The sequence below is a fragment of the Mesoplodon mirus genome (assembly GCF_964341445.2).
Source record: "Mesoplodon mirus genome assembly, chromosome: 18".
Classification (NCBI taxonomy): Eukaryota; Metazoa; Chordata; class Mammalia; order Artiodactyla; family Ziphiidae; genus Mesoplodon; species Mesoplodon mirus.
In genome coordinates, this window is record NC_138994.1 from 63551960 (window position 1) to 63564694 (window position 12735).

Here is a 12735-nt window from a genome sequence, read left to right on the forward strand (position 1 = left end):
GCAACATTAAGGACCTGTAAAGTGACAGACATTCTTGTTTACGTGTAGAATCTTAGACCAGAATCAGAATGTGTGTGGGGTGGGACCCAGGCATGGGTGAGTTTTAGAAGCTCCCCAGGTATTTCTCACGCACAGCCAGGGTTTCCGGCCATCCCTCCAGGGCAGTGTTCGCAAACGGGGATGATTTTGTCCCCTGGGAGACATTGGCAGTGTCTGGGGATGTTTTTGACTATCACAATTAAGGGTGGTAGTACTACTGACATTGGTGAGAGCATCTTGTAGGGAAATAGCACGTGGCAGGGTTTGGAGGTAGGAGAATGTGGTTTGCTTTCGCAAAGAAGAAAGAGCCTCGTGGTTTCATGAGAGTCAGCTGAGATCCGGAGTTGGATTTTCAGCCTGATTTTCCCCAGAGTTGGGTCTGTGTCTTGTCCAGACACTTTTGGTTTGGACGTCAAGCCCCTCTGTGTTTGCCGTGTGTGTCGGTAACCCTCAGGCCTTTCTGCGCCCTGTTGTGAGTCAAGTCAAGGAGCCCCTGTTAGGTGCCATCGGCCTCAAGTGCCCAGCCCCACCCTCGGACTGACTTTCCCTAAGTCCATGCATATGTGAAAGCTACTGTGCAGAAGCTCGCCTTCCCTCTGGCTCCAGGAAGACGCAGTGCCCCTTGCCTTAGTTAATGGCTTGGCTTCGTGGCCCCTTCGGTCATTTATTCCCTACTTCTTAGAGAAGAGTGAGGAAGTGTCCCTCGTCTTTCGAGTCCATCATGGTACCTGACACATGACAGTTGCCCCATAAATATTTTTGAATGAAACAGTGAATCCCTGAATGAGTGGGAGATCTGAGCCTTTTACTGTGAATTGCCCCTTTAATAAGTACATGGTCCTTCAGTCCTTGGGCCATAAGTTGAATTAGGAGAGACAGATTGGTAATGAGGAGGAAAGTCTCTACGGTCAAGAGCTTCCAGGGAATAAGACAGGTAACGTGAAGGAGGTGGGAACCATTTCCCCTTGGAGTTCCCCTGCTCGTGGCCCTTTCTGGCCACAGGAGTGGCCACTGAGGAGCCATTTCTGCCCTCCTGGGATGACCCAAACACGCGTGTGTGGTAATCCTCCCAGGGCATCACTGGCCGAGATCCAGCTGCAGGGTGGCCTGAGCAGAGCTGAGGCAGGAAGCACAGTTTAATCAGAATACCTCCTCTTCTCAGGTCTGGTTATAGGTAGCAAATGCTTCAGAGCCGCTCTTCTCTGCCCTTAAGGCCCTGTTTCTGCAACTCAGGAAAAAAGGGCCCCTGGTGTCCCGGGCTCAGGTTGGGGTGGGAAAGCTGTGTTGCTGGGGCTGCCTGTGATAGGAACCCAGTCCCATGCAGGGCTTTCTGCTCCCCTCACAGCCAGTCCCGGGGGGAGAGCCTGTTCTTGGGCCCTTTGCTGGGCTCTGGCTGCCTTTGTCCGGTGGAGTTTCTGGAACCTGCCTTACCTGCCCCTGTGTGATGTGCCGTTAGAAGCTTGTTCCTCGAAGTCGGGTCCCCAGACCAGCAGCACCCACGCCACCGGGTGAGAAGTGGAGAGTCTTGGGCCCCACCTCGGGCTGCCTAAGTCAGTCTGCATTTTAACAAGAGGCCCAGGTGGTCTGTGGGCACGTAAAAGCCTGAGGAGTGCCTTGCTAGGAGACTGCTCGCTGAGGGGGACAACTGCGGGGGTGGCCTCACTTGAGTGGCACAGATGCCCGTCTTTGCAGAGCGCTTTAGGACAGTGCTTCTCAAACTCTGAGGTGAAGGACAGGTGGTTTATTTCATTCTTTTGGGGACGGATATGTGGCCCGATGAGCATGACCCTCTGCACAAGTCTTAACTGGTCTATGTGCTTTCCCTATTCAAAGAGGCAAGTCTGCCGTCGCATGCTTGAATGTGGTAGCAATATCAAATTGCTAGAAACGTCTCTAAATCCTTACTTACTCTCTTTTCCTGTGCTTATCTTGCCAAGGACCCACGACTACCAGTTTCTGAATGGTCTGCAGACCTGCTTTAAGTGGCCCTGGTCTAGGGCCCCATCTTTGGGTCACATAGACTTGGGTTTGGTTCTGTCACTTAACTTGCTGTGTGTTCTTGGGCAGCTGTTTAGCCTCTCTGAGTCTTAATTTTGTCATCTGTAAGTCAGATAATAATGCCTTTGCCTCATAGGGCTGGAGTTAGGGTTAAATGAGGTAAGCGTGGGTGAAGCACAGAATGCGTGCTTGGTAATACCGGCTGTCAGTTGTGGGCAGCAGGAGCAGCAGCAGCATTGTTACTGTTTGCTGTCTTGGAGCTTCTGAAAATGAGGACAGTGGCTCCAGTTAAGGAATACCATTGCTTTTAGATAGACAGCTGTCTTTAGAAGTGTAGAAAATTAGCTTGGAACAGAAACCTTCTTCCCCCTGTGAATTTCTGATAGTTTGGGGCTGCTGGTAATATATTTTCCTCTATGTGAATCCAAGCAAAACCAAGGATCAGAATTGGGACAATGTTGGAACTTGTTTTGCAGCGGTGGAAAGAAGTCATAAGCAGCGGGTAGGAAATCCCTTTCACCCGCAGGGCCGGACTGTTAACTCTTCCCTCTCCTCCCCCACAGTGTATCTCTTGGATACCCTCTCCCAAGCAGGCCGGGTGGATTTTCAGTGCTAAGTTGCCTAATTCTAAACTGCCCGTGCATCGTCTCTTTGCGGAGAAATTCAGCTTCCCGCTTGGATGTTTCATCAGAACAAGGAGGTGACGTGAAACAGTAGAGGACTCCAGTTAGAAGGTCTGTGTTCTGGCGTCAACTTAGCGAGCATTGATTGGGGTATCACCTCGCTGGCCCATGTGTGTTAACCTCTTTTTGGGTTCCAGACCCCTCTGATAATCTAAAGAGAACTTTGACACCCTCCTTCACCCTGAGGAGTGTATGCACACCCAAACACATTAAATTGTGCGTTTGATGTCGTTGGGGGGAGATCCCTGGACCTCACTGAAACCTCAAGGACCCTTGGCTAAGAAGCTCCACAGGGCTTCTTACTAGTGTACCAGAATATCCAAGTGGCAGGTTTTGGAGTCAGAGTGCAGGGGTCTGAATCGTTCCTCTGCTGCTTGCTGGCTTGTTGAACTTGGGTAAATTAATTATCTCCTCTAAGCCTCAGTCTCCCCATCTGTAAAGTCGGGACAAGGATAGTACTTACCTCATAGGGTAGTTGTGAAATTAGATGAGGTAATATTTGTCAAATGCCTATGTTGCATTATTACCGTTTAGCTTACAGAATGCCCCATTGCCCTCTGGAGGAATCCCACCTTGGTAGCAAGAAGTTGTGCCGTGCTTTTTTGAGAGCAAACAGTATTTGGACTGAGACCATGAGGCTCTCCTTTGGATGGGTGGGGAGTGGCCCCCTGACATACCTCTGGGAGATTTGGAGAGTTGGACAGCTTTGGAGCAAGGCTTCTAGAAGCCCTTGGCGGCCCAGATGCTCCCGTTCAGTCATTTCCATGTACCATTGTTGGTTTTGGCTCCAGGCTGAAGATCCCTGCCTCTGGAGCTTCCCTGAAACTAGACGCCCGACCCAGAGGAGCAGGGAGGAGGAGGGGAAGGAAGAACAGAGAAGCAGGCTTTTTTTTCTCTCCTTAATTAACTCTGGCTCTTTTGCTCCCTGGGCTTTTGGGCTCTCGCAGCCCCAGCAATTAGTGGGAGTGTTAACTGGGGTCAGGGCAGAGGCCGGCCTTCAGGGAACTCCTGGGGACAGTACTGGGGAGAAGGAAGTGCCTCTCCGGCAGGTGTGAGGGCTTCGCCTCTGGCCGCCTGGGCCGCTGCCCCCTTTTAGCTGAGCCACCCCCAGTTCCAGCCCCAAGTTCGGGCTCAGCTGTCCCGGGAGAATAGCGAGGAGCTAAAGGATTCCAAACCTCGGCCCCCACCTACCGGGCCTTAATTACATCAACGCACAAAGCCGGGGTGGCTGCTCAGCCTGTCCTGGTGAACAATCGCATCCTGTTCTCACGGCCTCTTTTCCCCCAGCTGTGCCTCTCTTTCATCTCGGCCTCTTTCCCAGGGACGCGGGGCTCGTTCCCAGGAGGCCAGAATCTGGGTTCTAACCTTCTTCTTCCCTAGTCTCGCTGGTTTTGTTTACTCCTTTCTCCCTTTCCCTTTCCCCTCCGGTTCAGGAGCCCCATCCTATGTTCCTGAGGCTGCCCCATCCAGTCCTGTTTTAGAGTGTGTGGGTGAAGGGCTTGGAAAACAAGGCATGTGTCTGTTTTTGCTTCTAATTTGCATGTTGTCATGAGAGAGAAGCAAAATGCCCCCGCTTTATAATGACGCCACTAGTCATAATGACACCTTCCATTTGTTCAGAATTTGATAGTCTTAGAAATACCATCGCATGCATTTCTCGTGGATCCGCACACGTTTTGACGCAGTAGCGAGGATGGGTACCTCCTCAATTAGCTTACACCTAATTTAGGGGAGTGAAGCGGCTTGGCACCAGCCCCATGGCTAGGAAGCCACAGAACAGGGACAACACCCGGGTCTGGACCCGGGCGCTTCCTACCTCCTTGGCTTCCTGAGTGTGGGCCTTTTTCAGTCCACCCCAGGGTCTCAGCAGAAACGCCTTGGGCAGGAGGACGTCCGGGGCCCACCCCCGCCCCGCCCCGCCCCGTCAGTGATGGTGCACTTGCGCTCCTTGCCGTGACGCGCTGTGAGCTGCGAGTGAGGGGCCCCTGAGAACTGGCATTTCTGGTCTCTCCGCTGGACTCTGCCCCTCCCCCAGCTTCAAGGGACAAGGACATCAATTTTTTCCTATTTTACTGTTGCTATTCCAGATACTTAGGTCTTTAAAAGCTCCAGAGGGCTTCCCGGTGGTGCAGTGGTTAAGAATCCTCCTGCCAACACAGGGGACATGGGTTCGAGCCCTGGTCCGGGAAGATCCCACATGCCACGGAGCAGCTAAGCCCGTGTGCCACAACTACTGAGCCTGCGCTCTAGAGCCCGCGAGCCACAACTGCTGAGCCCACGAGCCACAACTACTGAAGCCTGCATGCCTAGAGCCCGTGCTCTGCAACAAGAGAAGCCACCACAATGAGAAGCCCGCGCACTGCAATGAAGAGTAACCCCTGCTCACTGCAACTAGAGAAAGCCCGCGAGCAGCAACGAAGACCCAACGCAGCCAAAAAAAAAAAAAAAAGAAAGAAAAAAAAACTCCAGAGAAGGAGCTTCTCTAGTCCTGTCCACATTCCAGTGTCTCCTGGCCCTGGCCCGCAGCCCAGGCAACTGACCCTGTGATGGAGACGTCTCAGTAAGCAGGACCTGTGGAAGCCGCTTTCTGGACCTGGGCTTCCCTGCCCAACTGGGTGACAGGCCTGCAGCCCATCCACAAGGCAGCAAAGCACAGGCGGCTGGGTGACTGCCAGGCCCCTGGGAGGATCTTTGCTTGCAGAACCCGGCCTGGTTCAGGCGGCACAGCCCCTGTAATTAGTGTTGTTTTGGCGACAGCTGGTGCTGTTCCTTCACTTTAAACCTCTTTCCTCCTTCACATTTGCACAGGGCTTAGGGACCTGCCATTCCCCCTCCAGCCGGCATTCCCAGGAGGCTCCTGAGCCCCATATGGTGAAGCTCAGCTCTCTTCTGTCCTTGTGCTGGTGGGGCTTCGCAGCACAGGCAGGAATCCTCCTCGGCGGGAGTCTCGAGGGACACTGGAGCCTGCAGTGGCAGCTGTCTGCTGCCCCCAGCGCGGGGCAGGGCACCTGACTGCACGCCTTCAGTGGTGCCGTTCACCAGAGTCCTTTAGAGCACTTCAGGGGTTAAGGGGCTTTCTGTTATGTTCCCTGGAGAATTCCAGCCCCTTGGGAAGGGTCCCCCACTGGCCCGCTGGCCCAGGTCTGAGCACCATAGCCCCGTGGCCTTGGATGGCAGACGTGCCTGTTCCATCTCATTGCTGTGAGCTGCCTCGCCTGGGCTGTGCCCTCTCTGCAAGTCTTCATCCTGACTCCTCAGACACACGGACTTTAGTCAGAATGTGCTCCTCTTGTAAATCAAGTGTCCTTCAATTAAAAAAAAAAAAAGTGCTCCTTTGGCCCCTGTGTAGTTTACATTCTATATTACTTTCCAGAAAAACTGGAAAATGCTTAATTTCCAACAAAAATGATCATTCTGATCATTTAAATGGTGCCACCAATAACATTTGATCGTATTTCCCTCTGCTCTTTATTTTAATGTGCAGAGATTCTTAAAAAAATTAGTTGTAATCTTACTGATTACATACTTCTGTATGTGGCTTTTTCATGTAACACCGTAGAATGAGCATTCTTAGTGACATGGTGTGGTTTTAAAACATTTTCACTGGCTACACGGTTGCTTCCTTGGGCATCCCCTGTTGTTGTTGCTGTCGTCCCCCCCCCCCACCTCCAGCTTGTCTTTATTTTAAGCCTCAGAACTTCACGGAGCGGGATGGTCAGGAGCCACTGTAGGGGTTGTATGGGTGTAATATTAATCCAGAGCTGCCAGGGTGCTGGGAGGAGGGGCCTGGGGCCCAATGGGACGGAGGCTCCCAGCATGGCCTCTTTGGCCCTTGGTGCCGTAGTCCTTGAACGGCCCCTGGCTGTTTCAGGAAGCCTCCATGACTTATGCAGGGGTGAGGCGATGGAGCACAGGTTCAGGTTGGCCCTCAGGACCCATGGGCACATAAGTTGAGTTTCATTTCCAGCCTTGGGCCTGGCACGGTGGCCCAGGTGCCGGGAACATGCAACTGTTCCTCAGCTCTGTGTCCTTCCTTGAGCTGTTGGGTTTTTGGACCCTAGCTGTATCCCACAGCCGGGCCTTCCCCTGAAGGCTCCTGTATTCACCCTGGAGTCGTCAGGTGCATTTCACCCTCCCCTCAAGGGCCTGGGGACCGCAGGGGTCTGGGCTTAGCCACCTGAATGTCAGGACAGACACCAACCTTTTCTCCCAGTATCTCTCTTTTTTTTTTTTTTGCGATACGTGGGCCTCTCACTGTTGTGGCCTCTCCCACTGCAGAGCACAGGCTCCGGACACGCAGGCTCAGCGGCCATGGCTCACGGGCCCAGCCGCTCCACGGCATGTGGGATCTTCCCGGACCAGGGCATGAACCCGTGTCCCCTGCATTGGCAGGCGGACTCTCAACCACTGCGCCACCAGGGAAGCCCTCCCAGTATCTCTTAACTACACTTCTGATGAGGATAATGATTAATAACAATGCTAACAAGCATCAGCCTTTGTCCTTGGAGACCCAAAGCCACTTTCAGTTCTGTTGATTTATACCCTTTTCCCTTTCTTGTGAAAGGGTAAGTTGAGGCATCTAGAGATTTAAGTTTTGAGCTTGGCTTCCGATCCTGACTCTGTCCTCTGTAAGTTCCATTACTTATCCACTGAGCCTCAGTCTCCTCATCTGTACAATGAAAGCAGTGATGCCTGACTTGCAAAGTTGACGTGAGGATCAAATTAGAGTGTTTCTGGGCCTCCCTGGTGGCGCAGTGGTTGAGAGTCCGCCTGCCGATGCAGGGGATACGGGTTCGTGCCCCGGTCTGGGAGGATCCCATATGCCGCGGAGCAGCTGGGCCCGTGAGCCATGGCCGCTGAGCCTGTGCGTCCGGAGCCTGTGCTCCGCAACGGGAGAGGCCACAACAGTGAGAGGCCCGCGTACAGCAAAAAAAAAAAAAAAAAAAAAAATTAGAGTGTTTCTGTAAAATTCTCTGGCACATAATAGGTGCCCAGTCAGTGTTGGGTTGTTGATGTTGTTTAGGGTCACAGAATGCACGACCCTCAAAGCCGGAGCGACTTGCCCGTCCAGCCCCTTCCCAGCTCATGTTTCCCTGGAGTCCCTTCAACTGTGCACTTACCTAGCCAGCTCCAGGCAGGAAGCTTTCCTGCTTGGCTGATCAGAGGAGGCAGGCTGACCAGAGGTGCAGTTGTTTTCAGCTTCTTCTGGATGGGACACGGTGCCAGGTCGGGCCATGCCCTCCTACACCCCGCCAATCTGAGTGAAAGTAACTAGGACCCTTTCCTTCTGGCTTTTGTCTTAGACGGTGTTGAGAAGGCAACTCCACAGGAACGCAGGGTGCAGTGTCGTGATTAACTTGCTAGTGTGCCTTTGTGGCCGCGCTTGTCTGCAGGCTCTTGCTAGATCACCCCTACCTGCCTCACCCACCACCGCCAAAAAACAACAACATGAAGCCAAAGAGAGAGTCATCTGACGACAAGCTCGGTTCTGGGTCCTTGTGCCCCAGTCTGAGGGCATATAGTTGACTGTCTACTTCCAGGAGGCAGTGAGCTCTAGCTTGGCTGGACAGAGCCAGCCTTTGAGACTTCCAGAGAAGAATCTTATAAACTTGCCAGCCATCTGCCCAAGACCTTGAGTTTTGGGTGCCATTCCTCCTGAGACCGTGAAGCAGTAACACTGGCATCACCTGGGGGCTAGTTGAAAATGCAGAATCTCAGGCCTCATGCTAACCCTACTGAGTCAGAACTTGCATTTTAGCAAGACCCCTAGGAGATTTGTGTGCACATTAAAGGTTGAGAAGCAAGGATTTAGAGCACAGTTAGAGTCACATTTAGAGTCACAGGTGCACATTAGAATCACCTGGTGAGCTGTAAAAAAATGTACTGATTCCCTCGGGCCTAATCCACACCACTGAATCAGAGTCACTGGGGATAAGATCTGGGCACTGGTATTTTTAAAAAAGGAAAAAACTTTCCTTAGGTGATTCTAGTGTGTGACAGGAGTGGAGAACTGATTTAGACAGACCCCTGTCTTTGGGATGGATAGTCCTGAATGAGATGATTATGATGGTAATAGTTGCTATTTACTGAGCTCCTACTCTGCATGAAAGGCTTTATTCTTATCTAGAATCTTCTTTTTAAACCCGAAAGGTGCCGGTTCTCTCACTGTCTTGCATATGAGAAAACTGAGGCTCGGAGAGGTGAAGATAGGTGCCTAAGGCCACGTAAGTATATTAGGGCTGGAACTGCCTGCGTGGAGGCTTCTTTTGCCATTACTTCACTGTAGCTGAAGCTCATAATGGTTTCGAAGGGCCTGGTTCTCATTGGAAAATCTGACAGGGGATTCTTTTCTGGCTCAGTTTCAATGATACCTTCAGACTGTGTGGTTTTAGGATCATTCAGTTTGAGGAAAAGCACAGCAGCTTTTATCCTTCAGATCTGTGCGTCTCTCAGAATGAGGGGACAAGTTGCAAAGGAATGATGGAAAAATCTTAAGGACAAGGAGGTGTTTCCAAAGGTCACAGAGAACCCGACCCAGCTCTGTTTATGTTAAGCTAGCTTTGTGGGTTTGAGCGGGTGCCTTTATCCCTGTGGACCCAGACTCCACCCCTCCCCCAAGACAAGCTAGGGGAGGACTTGCTGCTCTTTCCAGTTCTAAGATAAAAGTGGGGAAACTAAGGCATCGGCCAGAGTGAGCGAAACTGTGGACCCTCAGAGCAGCTGGGAGGCAGTGCCGGGGCTGGGGCCGTGTGTGGGGAGGCATGGAAGGCACAGCAGAGGGGAGCATCTGTGCCCCAGCACGACACCCCCGAGGCCTGAGCCTGCCGAGAAACCCGGCGAGGAGCAAAGAGAATGGGCAAGATGCTGAGAAACAGCCCTTTTTCTTTCTGTGTCTTGAACCACGTCCAAACCTAACTTCTAAGTTCGAATAAGGATTTGAAACTCAGCCTGGGGCTCCCACGGACTCTAAATCCAGGTTGCTGTGTGTGTCTTCCTTATAAAGTCATGGACGGTCTGTGTTTGGGGAATGGAATGAGTGAGGGGGAATGTCTCACTGCTTTCTTCCGTCGCTTTTCCTCTCAAGAAACACAGCACCCTACCCTTCACACAGGCCTCTGGTGCATTGCGCTGCGCGGTTGGTCCCTGCACCCATGCTGTGGGGATTGCTTGGAAGGGTGCGTGGGGCGACCCCCCTCTATCGTGGGGGAAACACAGGCCCACAGATGCCAAGTGAGAGCCCTGCTGTCCCGAGGCAAATTAGGGGCAGAGCCTGGCCTTGCATCCAGGTCTTAGGACTACAAGGCCAGCAACCCTTTTCTTCTACCAACACTTCCCTAGGGACCCCCTTCCTGGCCTCCCGGGGAACTGTCATGCTTTTTATGAAAAATTGTGTAACCAATCAACAACTCCATTCTCTTTATTAAAAATTTCAAATAATACAAATGGCCTGAGACTTCCCTGGTGGTCCAGAGGCTAAGGCTCCATGCTCCCAAGGCAGGGGGCCCGGGATCGATCCCTGGTCAGGGAGCTAGATCCCGCGTGCTGCAACTAAGAGTCCGCATGCCGTAACTAAAGATCCTGTGTGCCACAACTAAGACCCGGTGCCGCCAAATAAATAAATAAATATTAAAAACGAAAAAAATAAATAAAACAAATGGCCCCCCTTCCACCACCCCTTCTCCCCATCCCATACCACTCCTCAGAGGTAACCATTGATGAGTGTTGGACGTGAGTCCTCCCAGCCCTTTTTAAAATATACCTTTTGCATGTGTCACTGATGGATTATTGTAACCCCTAACCACCTTGCTTGCTTTACTTGCCAGTTGTGTGTGTGCACGTGTGGAGAAAGCAAACATTCTAATATTGCCTTCAGCAAGATAAAACCAGGTTGTAAATCAGCTGGACTGGTGATCTAGAGCAGGGATTCTCCAACAGGGATGTGCATGGGAATCAACCGTAGATTTTGCTAGAATGCAGATTCTGATTCAGTAGGTATGGAGTAGGCCCTGGGATCCTGCATTTCTAATAAGGTCCCAGTTGGTGCAGATGCTGCCAGTCGGAGGCCGCACTTTGAATAGGGAGGGTTTAGAGCACGGGCTCTGGAACTGAACAGACCCACTGGGGCTTTAATCTCTAGCCAACTGAGCTGGGCAAGTGTGTAAGCTTTCTGTGCTTATAAATCGAGGAATAAGAATGACACCTTACCGATAGGATTGATGTGAAGACAAAATGAACTGGGGCCTGTGAAGCACCTAGTCCAGTGCCTGGCGCATAGTAAGTGCTCAGTAAATATCAGTTATTAGTACCATCTGGAAATAGAGACCATCAAGTTGTCCAAGCCAAACAGAGGACACTTGCTGGTTGGCTACTATTTGGTGCTGTTCGTGCCGTGCACTTCTCTGTTATTCATTTAATGTTATCATCATCACATCAGGATTTTTTTTTTTTTTTTTTTGGCCGCGTTGGGTCTTCGTTGCTGCGCGCGGGCTTTCTCGAGTTGCGGCGAGCGGGGGCTACTCTTCATGTGGTGCGCGGGCTTCTCATTGCGGTGGCTTCTCTTGTTGCGGAGCACGGGCTCTAGGCACGCAGGCTTCAGTAGTTGTGGCTCACGGGCTCTAGAGCGCAGGCTCAGTAGGTGTGGCGTACGGGCTTAGTTGCTCTGTGGCATGTGGGATCTTCCCGGACCAGGGCTCGAACCCGTGTCCCCTGCATTGGCAGGTGGATTCTTAACCACTGCGCCACCAGGGAAGCCCCACATCAGGATTTTTAATATGTCTCATATGGTATTATTCCCATTTGTTTATGGGGAAGCTGGGTCTCAGGGAGTTTGGGTGACTTAACCAGATCCACACAGCTAAGAAGTAGCAGGAATAAGCTTACACCCTGGGTCCAGGTCGAATGCTTGTCATATGTACTGCAGCTGCCTTCTCTTGAGAACCTATTACCCTCATGGCCCAGTGGGTGGTGTGGAAGCTGCAGCCTCTGAGTGTGGCTCCAGGGAAGTAAAGACACAGGCTTCAAACTTTTTTTGCTCCCACACCTGCCAAAAGAATTTTGAAAAACTGTATCTCCTTACACATTTAAAACTTCACATATAAAATTTTTTTCTCATAACTTTAAGCAGAGCGTATTTCCAGGCTTATTTTGTCAAAGCCTAGAACGGCAAACTCAGCCCACACAGTTATGGAAAATGTCTGCTGTAATTCCTAACTGGCAAAGCTGGACCTCGTTGTTAGACCGTCAGCCAAATCATGCTTTGTGTTGGAAAAACTCTGACTCCGTTTTTTGATTCAAATAAATGTGTTAAACAGGTGTCCCTGTGTCAGCTTCCTTCCTTCCTAATTCTAAAATAAACAGATGGGTAGATAAGCTAGAGAAGGTCTTGGTAAAATAAGGCCGCTCCCTTCTCAATGTCCATCCTCAGGAGACTCCTCCCAGGAGTCCCTGCATTCTTGAGTTGTCCCTTTGTTTGGTGGCTTTTACCAGGGCAAAGCACCAGGGTAAAGTTGGGTGGCTGGGGGAATGGACCTTTCTTCGGGGAAGTGTTGAGGAGGGCCACCTCGAAAGAGAGCTGGTGGGCTCCGATGGTTCCCAGCACATTGGTATGTGGAAGGACGCCACGGGGAACTGGAGGCTTTGGAAATTGATTCCCTGAAGGCCACCCATGTCAGGAAGTCCCCGAGTTTCCCAGGTGTACCTTGGTGGGCAGACCATTGAACCAGATGCCTCCTGGAGATGCTGCCTAGGCTTTTGCTCTGTGAACATCACATCGCTCAACCCAGAGCCTGTGGATCTCTGTGAATCTTTGGAGCTGGGACTGAGCCTGTTCCTCCCATGGGCTCCCTGATGACAACCCTGGACCTTGCCCCACGTTTCTTCCCAGTTCCTCTCTCTCAGCGAGGTAGTGGGGGACTCACACTATACTGATGAATGGCAGAGAGGTAAACTGAGGCCCAGACCCGGTGAGTGACTTAATGGCCACAGAGCAGTCCACGCACCCCACCAAGAAAGCTGG

The 12735-nt window shown here is 51.7% G+C and overlaps 1 protein-coding gene across 3 annotated transcripts in view; it reads left to right on the plus strand.

The window, feature by feature from the left end:
• The window catches only part of CUEDC1 (CUE domain containing 1), a 76191-nt gene that overhangs the window by 16480 nt on the left and 46976 nt on the right, over nucleotides 1–12735 (plus strand). The window contains exon 2 of one of the 3 annotated variants that reach the window (XM_082603564.1): nucleotides 8871–8944. The exons of the other annotated variants lie outside the window; for them this stretch is intronic. The gene's annotated coding sequence lies outside the window, so the exon portion shown is untranslated. The remainder of the gene's footprint in view (nucleotides 1–8870; nucleotides 8945–12735) is intronic. 3 annotated transcript variants of the gene reach the window in all.